Genomic DNA, 9736 nt, shown 5'->3' on the forward strand with positions numbered 1-9736 from the left:
AGCAACCCCAACAAGCCGTGCTAGTTCACTGCAGGCTTTGTCATTCGAAAATGAGTTAGGAAGGGAAGGAAGGACTTGGGCAGAGAATTAAGGATCGCATCCTTACCGAGCTGCTCGTGCAGGAAAAAACCCAGTTTACTTAGGCGCTCAATCATTTCGATCATGTGCAGTACATGATCAGTGACTGAGGCTCCATCCCTCATCCGAGCATTGAAAATGGCACAACTAGTTTTGTGCCTTTCAACGTCGTCAGGCATGCCAAAAGAGTCGTTCAACATTTGAAGCATCTCCTGTGGCTGGGCGTTCTCGAACCTGCAACTGAACTCATCATTCATTGCCGCTAGCATTATGCACCGGACGTTGGTGCGATCATTGAGCCACTTCTGGTAAGTGTCTCGGACTGTCCCTCTAGCATTCAGGGCTGGCTCCTCAGGTGCCAGATCCGTTACTACATAAAGAATCTGCTCATGCTCAAGGATGATTTTTAATTTTCGATACCAGCTATCGAAATTAGGTCTCATGAGCTTGTCATTATCTAATAATGACCGGAGCGACAGGGTAGTGGCCATAGCTGCATAAAAGAAAATCAGACCTATATTAGTACATAAATTATTAATACTAAAGACTTGGACTTTAATCTAAAGTTTCTCCCAGTATTTTTATGAATTGGTAGCCTCAACCTCCAATTCTAGAAATTACTTTAATTCCTTAGTGGGTACTAGAATCCACACAGACTACACACGAGCCCAACTTTGGTTAGTCAACCTATGTGCATCTATGGGTAGGTTCATAACCAGTTGTTTCTCTAAACAACTTCTAGTAATTAATTTTGCCCCAGAACCTAATCAGTAAGCTTTGGCCTCCACTGAAAAAATCTGATTAGGTCCAACCATTAACATGATTTGATTTGGTGAATCGGATCAATAAATGATCAAGCTCGATTTTGGTCGGCCAACCTAACCACCATCAGAAAGACTCAAACCAAATTATCATACTATGAATGATAATTCCATTAGTCAATAAGCACCAGGCCTTTGGGCCTCCAATGATTATTAAACTAATGGACTCATTATCACTTACTTAATGGGAGGCTATGACTTAGTTATCAATATAACTTAATCATTTTTAGGACCTAATATATTTTTTTTGAAGATTTTATTAAAGAATAGATGAGAAGAAAATATCCAGCCAATTTCAATCCTCCCACTGACTTCACCAAGTCAGATTAAAAAGGATTTACTTAAAGCTGGCATTAGGAGCACCTAAATCAGTCAAACTGATTTACCTAATGACATGGGTGAGCCCTAATAACCAAGTGATCTAATCAAAACCTAATTCACCAGGTTGGCCAGGTAAGTGAGATCAGTGGTGGGGATAAGCCGTTAACTCGTTAGAGATCGAATCACTGCGAGTAGCTCCGCTTAAAAACCACTGGTCAAACTGCCAAACTTACCTTAGACACCAACCGATTCATTAGTTTTAATTTGATCAACTTAGTAAATAGGGTTCCACCGCGTAGCCATGAATTAAGTCCATCTTGTCTAGTTAAAGATATGGATCCATTCAACTACAACTATTGGAGTTGAGTCTAGAGTATCCTTGACCTAATCTAATTCAACTTTTGATTAGATTTGACCAATTACTCTAATTTAGTCCATTTCTTTAAGCTAACCTTAGCTCTAACCCAATTATGGACCTAATCTATCTAACCCATTGACCCACAAGTTTATGCAATTGTCTTAGGTCTTAATTCATAATTCTAGACCTACTAGACAATACTTAATTCTTTTAATTAAGTATTTGGGCTGATGGGTCAGGGTTTGACATTTCAAAAATAATTTTTAAATTTGAAATATTTTATTTTCTGTTCACCAAATATGTTGACTTATTACACAAATATATCAGCATATTTCATAAATAGCAATCTTATTGCTAATTACATAACAGAAAATAACTCAATCAAAATAAATCATAAAAATTCCTTTCGCTACTTCATCTGCATGGGATATAATCGCATTGGCACCCCTACCACCATAGGAGACCCCATTGAATGGGAAGAGAGGGCCTTTAAACCCTACTTTTCTCTTACGACCGGATGGCCATAGCAACCAACCCAATTCGATTACTTGCTATTTGGATCAAGTATATCTAAATATACCAATTTTAAAATTTAAATTTCAAATTTCAAATTTTAAATTTTAAATTTTAAATTTTGAATTTCAAATTTCAAACAAATTTCAAATTTCAAATTTTTGAATTTTAAATTTTGAATTTCAAATTTCAAATTTTAAATTTTGAATTTCAAATTTGAAATTTCAATCAAATTTCAAATATCAAATTTTTAATTTCAAATTTTTGAATTTTGAATTTCAAATTTCAAATTTCAAAATTCAAATTTTGAATTTTGAATTTCAAATTTTTAAATTTTGAATTTTGAACAACTTTCAAAATTCAAATTTCAAATTTTAAATTTCAAATTTCAAATTTAAACTTTTAGATTACAACTTAATCTATGCATGCAAATATATATATCATATCTAAGAACCCGCTCTGATACCATTTTTGGGAAAAATTCAGTGCAGGGGTAAAATGGTAATTTTAAAACTTTTCAAAATTATTATTTTACAACAAAAATTATTAATTAATCTAATTAATAATAAAAATTTATCCTACACTAGGATCTAAATATGATATATAGTATTCATGCATTTAAATTTGAAATTTGAATTTGATCAGTAAATACTTTACTGTAATGTGTTCAGAACACTATACCTTTATGCGGATAGTAGATCACCGCAATCTGATCATCGTCGGGAGAGTCTGATCATCGTGATGTAGCCACACAGTGTGTCTGGTCTCTGTGGATAATCCACACGAAGCTCCCGGTCTGATCGACTCCTCACGAGTGCTAGCTCGTTGTAGAGCCCTTTCGACGGCTGATGCTTTTTGAACTCCTTCGATCGATATCTGTCGACTCTTCAGATGCTCCAGATTATCAGCAGACATGCTTGAGAGGATGTTGAAGATCTTCCTAAAATTTGATGGGCTCACGACACTCGTAGCTCATCTTCTCACTTCCCGAACTCCAGGCTAAAACCCTGAAGAACTCATTGAAACCCTGCGCACACTTTTTCTTTCTTTTCTTTCTTTTTCTCTCAGAAGGATATAGACCTTCACCTTACACACAAGGATTCCTCACACCCAAATTTTCTCTCCAAAATTTTTCTTACACACACCCCACTCTTCTCCTCCTTTTAAAACAATGTCAAACGTCTTATCCATGTGAGAGGATAAAGATGAGTAATTGCACATTTGAATTCAAATCAAATTTTGAATTCAAATGGAAACCAATTTATCCCTATCCACTAAGGGTGTGAGAAGAGGAGGGTGTGGCTTAATTTGTGCATGAGTGATTTTATGAGAAACATTTTCTCGTGTAATAAATGGGGCGCTAAAAGAGGATAAGGTCAAGGTGCTAAGATTGGTTGCTCATTCAAATTCAAACTTTGTTTTGAATTTGAATGGCCAACCAATCATCCTTATCCACTCATTTGGCACATTAAAGTAGGGCATGAGGAGGGCTTTGCATGATGAAAAATTCATGAGAACTTCCTTCTCGTGAATTCAAATGGGTGCAGTGGAAGTGAGGTGGCGCAGGGAGAATGGGTCAAGGTGGTTTCATTATTTAAACCAACCTAATTGAACCAAATAAGTTAGGCCCAATTAGACTAATTTAAACCCAACTTAATTAGGCTTAATTAGGCTCAATAAAATCTTAATCAAATCAAGAATTGATTAAGTCCAACCCCTGATCAAATCAGGGACCAAACCATCTCGACAATTAGGTCAACTCTTAACCTAATTGGGTCAAACCCAACTGAATCCAATTCAATTGGACTTGATCCAAAAATAATTACTCAATCAAATTGAGTTAATTAGTGATCAAATTATTAATTAAACCTCTCATAAATATTGAGTCCAAATCCGATGGGTAATCGGGCATCAGAATTCATCAATATGTAACCCTGATCGAAAAGTCCCAAACCAGTGGGACTCTTGACCCCGATACCTAAAATGTGTGGGACTCGTGATCAGAGAATCCTGATTTTCGATCACAGAGTCCCAGACATGTAGGACTCATAGTCCATGAGCATTAGGACTTTTCATCAGCCATCAGATCAGATAGGAACCTCTAATATGTGTGACCCCGCAGGTTCGAACCTAAGCCGGTAGCACAGGAACCAATTCCTGTACTAATCAAAGTGACCATCTAGCAATAATACCCGATGATCGGATAGATCGAATAGTCACAATCGCAACACTCAGAACCTACATGAATATGGTTACTGTATAATTCATCCTTTTGATCTCTGTGTTTAGGACGACTCAGGGTTAAACTGTCAATCCTGATTAGATCATTCGAATCGTGCTCAACTCAAACAGTCCTGTGACTCCTCACAAAGACTATCCTGACCAAGATTTTGCTAAATTAAAATACGACTGTACACAGCTCTTGAACTGGAGTGGTAAATCCCATCTTGACACACGCACCGACAAGTCAAGTACTTGACTACACCCAGCAGCCTTCCGTCACTGAATTAGAAATTCAGATAATCCAGTGCCTAAGTGCAGTGAGTTGCTTGCAAGTCATCATGGTGGTCTCAGATCGGAGGGACATTTATACCCATATTCCATCGGAGCAAATCTTGACAGCAGAAATAGCTCTGGAGTCGGTCACGTTCAGTGTAGATGTACCCTTACATCTCACCTGTATGCCATACCAGTGTCTCCACACTCATTGGTTAAGAGGATAACCAACCTATATGGAACACAACGACCTATGCTTGATAAATGTTATCGTCCTTGATAACAACGTATTATTTGGTCGCGAACAGGTTTAAGGACTAAATGACAAATCCTCCTTTGTCGAGTCTAAATAGTCCTAAGGACTTCACCACAACATAGGAGTTCATTAGAAGATGAAACATTTTGTAATGAAAAATACCAAAATAATTTTTATTAATTCATAATTCATGTACATATACAAAAATGAGCACAACCGTCAATAGGCTGACGATTGGCTTTGGGACACTATTCCCAACAGGTAAGGGTGCCGATGCAATTATATCCCATGCAGATGAAGCAGCGAAAGGACATAATTGTAAAGGTTCAATTATAGAATTTTTCATGAATGTATCAGATTAGATCTAAAGGAATATTCATGATTTATTTTGATTGAGTTATTTTTTGTTATGTAATTAGCAATAGGATTGCTGTTTATGAAATGTGCTGATCCGTTTGTGAAATGAGTCAACACATTTGGTGAACAAAAAATAAAATCTTTCAAATTTAAAAATTATTTTTGAAATACCAAACCCTGACCCATCAGTCCAAATACTTAATTAAAAGAATTAAGTATTGTCTAGTTGGTTTAGAATTATGAATTAAGACCTAAGACAATTGCATAAACTTGTGGGTCAATGGGTTAGATAGATTAGGTCCATAATTGGGTTAGACCTAAGGTTAGCTTAAAGAAATAGACTAAATTAGAGTAATTGGTCAAATCTAATCAAAAGTTGAATTAGATTAGGTCAAGGACACTCTAGACTCAACTCCAATAGTTGTAGTTGAATGGGTCCATGTCTCTAACTAGACCAAGATGGACTTAATTCATGACTATGCGATGGAACCCTATTTACTAAGTTGATCAAATTAAAACTAATGAACCAGTTGGTGTCTAAGGTAAGTACGACAGTCTGACCAATGGTTTTTTAGTGGGAGCTACTCGCATTGATTCGATCTCTGACGAGTTAATGGCCTATCCTCACCACTAATCTCACTTACCTGACCAACTTGGTGAGTTAGGTTTTGATTAGATCACTTGGTGATTAGGGCTCACCCATGTCATTAGGTAAATCAGTGTGACTGGTTTAGGTGCTCCTAATGCCGGCTTTAATTAAATCCTTTTTAATCTGACTTGGTGAAGTCAGTGGGAGGATTGAAATTGGTTGGATAATTTCTTCTCTTCTATCCTTTAATAAAAATCCTCAAAAATTATTAGGTCCCTAAAATGATTAAGTTATAGTGATAACTAAGTCATAGCCTCCCATTAAGTGAGTGATAATAAGTCCATTATTTTAATAATCATTGGAGGTCCAAAGGCCTGGTGCTTATTGACTAATGGAATTATCATTCATAATATGATAATTTGGTTGACTCTTTCTAATGGTTGTAAGATTGGCGGGCCAAAGTCGGGCCTGATCATTTATTGGTCTGATTCACCAAATCTAATCATATTAATGGTTGGACCTAACCAGATCTTTTCAGTAGAGGCCAAAGCCTACTGATTAGGTTCTGGGGCAAAATTAATTACTAAAAGTTTTTTAGTGAAACAACTTGTTTGAACCTATCCATAGATGCACATGGGTTGACCAACCAAAATTGGGTTCGTGTGTAGTCTGTGTGGATTTTAGTACCCACTAAGAAATTAAAGTAATTCCTCGAATTGAAGGTTGAGGCTACCAGTTTGCAAAAATACTGGAAGAAACTTTAGACTAAAGTTCAAGTTTTTAGTATTAATAATTTATATGCTAATAATGGTCTGATTTTTCTTTATACAGCTATGACCACTATCCTGTCGCTCTGGTCATTATTAGATAATGACAAGCTCATGGGACCTAATTTTGATAGCTGGTATCGAAAATTGAAAATCATCTTTGAGCATGAACGGATCCTTTATGTAGTAACGGATTCGGCACCTGAGAAGCCAGCTCTGAATGCTAGAGGGGTGGTCCGAGACACTTACCAAAAGTGGCTCAACGACCGCACCACCGTTCGGTGCATAATGCTGGCGGCAATGAATGATGAGTTCAACCATAGGATTCGAGAATGCCCAGCCACAGGAGATGCTTCAAATGTTGATCGACTCCTTTGGCACGCCTGACGATGTTGAAAGGCACAAAATTATTTGTGCCATTTTCAATGCTCAGATGAGGGATGGGGCCTCAGTTACCGATCATGTATTGTACATGATCGAAATGATTAAGCGCCTAGTAAACTGGACTTTCCCTTGCACGAGCAGCTCGCTAAGAATGCGATCATGTATTGTACATGAATTTTATAATCAATTCTCGTAATATAATTTTGAGTGAATGTCACTATTATCCAAATTTTTTATTAAATATTATCTCTGTAGGCCTTTTGGCCATGTACAGTTATAAATTTTTAATAAAAAAAAATATTTGCAATATCATTTTGAATGGTGTTACAATGTTTGTTGGACAACTAAATAATAGAATTTACTTACTATCACAGCCTGTTAATGTAGTTCAAACCTCCGATAAATGCCCTAGAATGAATAATGTGTCAGAAGTCTACCTTTGGTACTGTAGGCTAGGTCATATCAATAAGAATAGGATAAACAAGTTGGCTCAAGAAGGAATTCTTGAAGTTGGTGATTGTGAATCACTTCCAACCTGTGAGTTCTATCTTCTTGGGAAGATGACCAAATCACCTTTTATTGGAAAAGGTGAGCGAGCCAGTGAACTCTTGGGTCTGATACATTCTGATGTATGTGGACCCATGAGCTCAAGTGCCATATAGGTTGGTTGTCCTCTTAACCAATGAGTGTGGAGACACTGGTATGGCATACAGGTGAGATGTAAGGGTACATCTACACTGAACGTGACTGACTCCGAAGTTATTTTTGCTGTCAAGATTTGCTCTGATAGAATATGGGTATAAATGTCTCTCCGATCTGAAACCGCCACGGTGACTTGCAAGCAACTCACTGCACTTAGGCACTGGACTACCTGAATTTCTAATTCAGTGACGGAAGGCTGCTGGGTGTAGTCAAGTACTTGACTTGTCGGTGCGTGTGTCAAGATGGGATTGACCACTCCAGCTTAGGAGCTGTGTACAGTCGTGTTTCAATTTAGCAAAATCTTGGCTAGGGTAGTCTTTATGAGGAGTCACAAGACTGTTTGAGTTGAGTATGATTCAGATGATTTAATCAGGGTGGACAGTTTAACCCTGAGTCATCCTAAACACAAAGGTCAAAAGGATGAATTATACAGTAACCATATTCATGTAGATTCTGAGTGTTGCGATTGTGACTATTCGACCTATCTGGTCGTTGGGTACCATTGCTAGATGATCACTTCGATTAGTACAGGAATTGGTTCCTGGGCTATCGGCTTAGGTTCGAACCTGTGGGGTCACACACATTAGAGATTCCTTTCTGATCTGATGGCTGATGAAGAGTCTTAATGCTCATGGACTATGAGTCCTACATGTCTGGGACTCTGTGATCAAGAATCAAGATTCTCTGATCATGAGTCCCACATATTTTGGGTATCGGGGTCAAGAGTCCCACTGGTTTGGGACTCTTCGATCAGGGTTACATATCGATGAATTCTGATGTCCGATTACCTATCAGATTTGGATTCAATATTTATGAGAGATTTAATTAGTGATTTGATCACTAATTAACTCAATTTGATTGAGTAATTATTTTTGGATCAAGTCCAATTGAATTGGATTCAGTTGGGTTTGACCCGATTAGGTTAAGAGTTGACCTAATCGTCGAGATGGTTTGGTCCCTGATTTGATCAGGGATTGGGCTTAATCAATTTTTGATTTGATTAGGATTTTATTGAGCCTAATTAAGCCTAATTAAGTTGGGTTTAAATTAGTCTAATTGGGCCTAACTTATTTGGTTCAATTAGGTTGGTTTAAATAATGAAACCACCTTGACCCATTCCCCCTGTGCCACCTCACTTCCACTGCGTCCATTTGAATTCACGAGAAGAAAGTTCTCATGAATTTTTCCTCATGCAAAGCCCTCCTCATGCCCTACTTTAATATGCCAAATGAGTGGATAAGGATGATTGGTTGGCCATTCAAATTCAAAACAAAGTTTGAATTTGAATGAGCAACCAATCTTAGTGCCTTGACCTTGTCCTCTTTTAGCGCCCCATTTATTACACGAGAAAATATTTCTCATGAAATCACTCATGCACAAATTAAGCCACGCCCTCCTCTTCTCATGCCCTTAGTGGATAGGGATAAATTGGTTTCCATTTGAATTCAAAATTTGATTTGAATTCAAATGTGCAATTACTCATCTTTATCCTCTCACATGGATAAGATGTTTGACATTGTTTTAAAAAGAGGAGAAGAGTGGGGCGTGTGCAAAAAAAATTTTGGAGAGAAAATCTGGGCATGAGGAATCCTTGTGTGCAAGGTGAAGGTCTATATCCTTTCGAGAGAAAAAGAAAGAAAAGAAAGAAAAAGTGTGCGCAGGGTTTCAGTGAGTTCTTCAGGGTTTCAGCCTGGAGTTCGGGAAGTGAGAAGGTGAGCTATGAGTGTCATGAGCCAACCAAATTTTAGAAAGATCTTCAACATCCTCTCAAGCACATCTGCTGATAATCTAGAGCATCTAAAGAATTGACAGACATCGATCGAAGGAGTTCGATCAATATCGACCATCGAAAAGGCTCTACAACGAGCTAGCACTCGTGAGGAGTCGATCAGATCGAGAGCTTCGTGTGGATGAGCTGCAGAGGCCAGACATGCTGTGTGGCTACATTATGATGATCAGACTCTCCTGACGGTGATCAGATTATGGCGATCTACTACCCGCATAAAGGTATTGTGTTCTTAACACATTACAGTAAAGTGTTTACTGTTCAAATTCAAATTTTAAATTTAAATGCATGCATGCTATATATCATAT

The sequence above is a fragment of the Elaeis guineensis genome, chromosome 3 (assembly GCF_000442705.2).
Source record: "Elaeis guineensis isolate ETL-2024a chromosome 3, EG11, whole genome shotgun sequence".
Taxonomy (NCBI): domain Eukaryota; kingdom Viridiplantae; phylum Streptophyta; class Magnoliopsida; order Arecales; family Arecaceae; genus Elaeis; species Elaeis guineensis.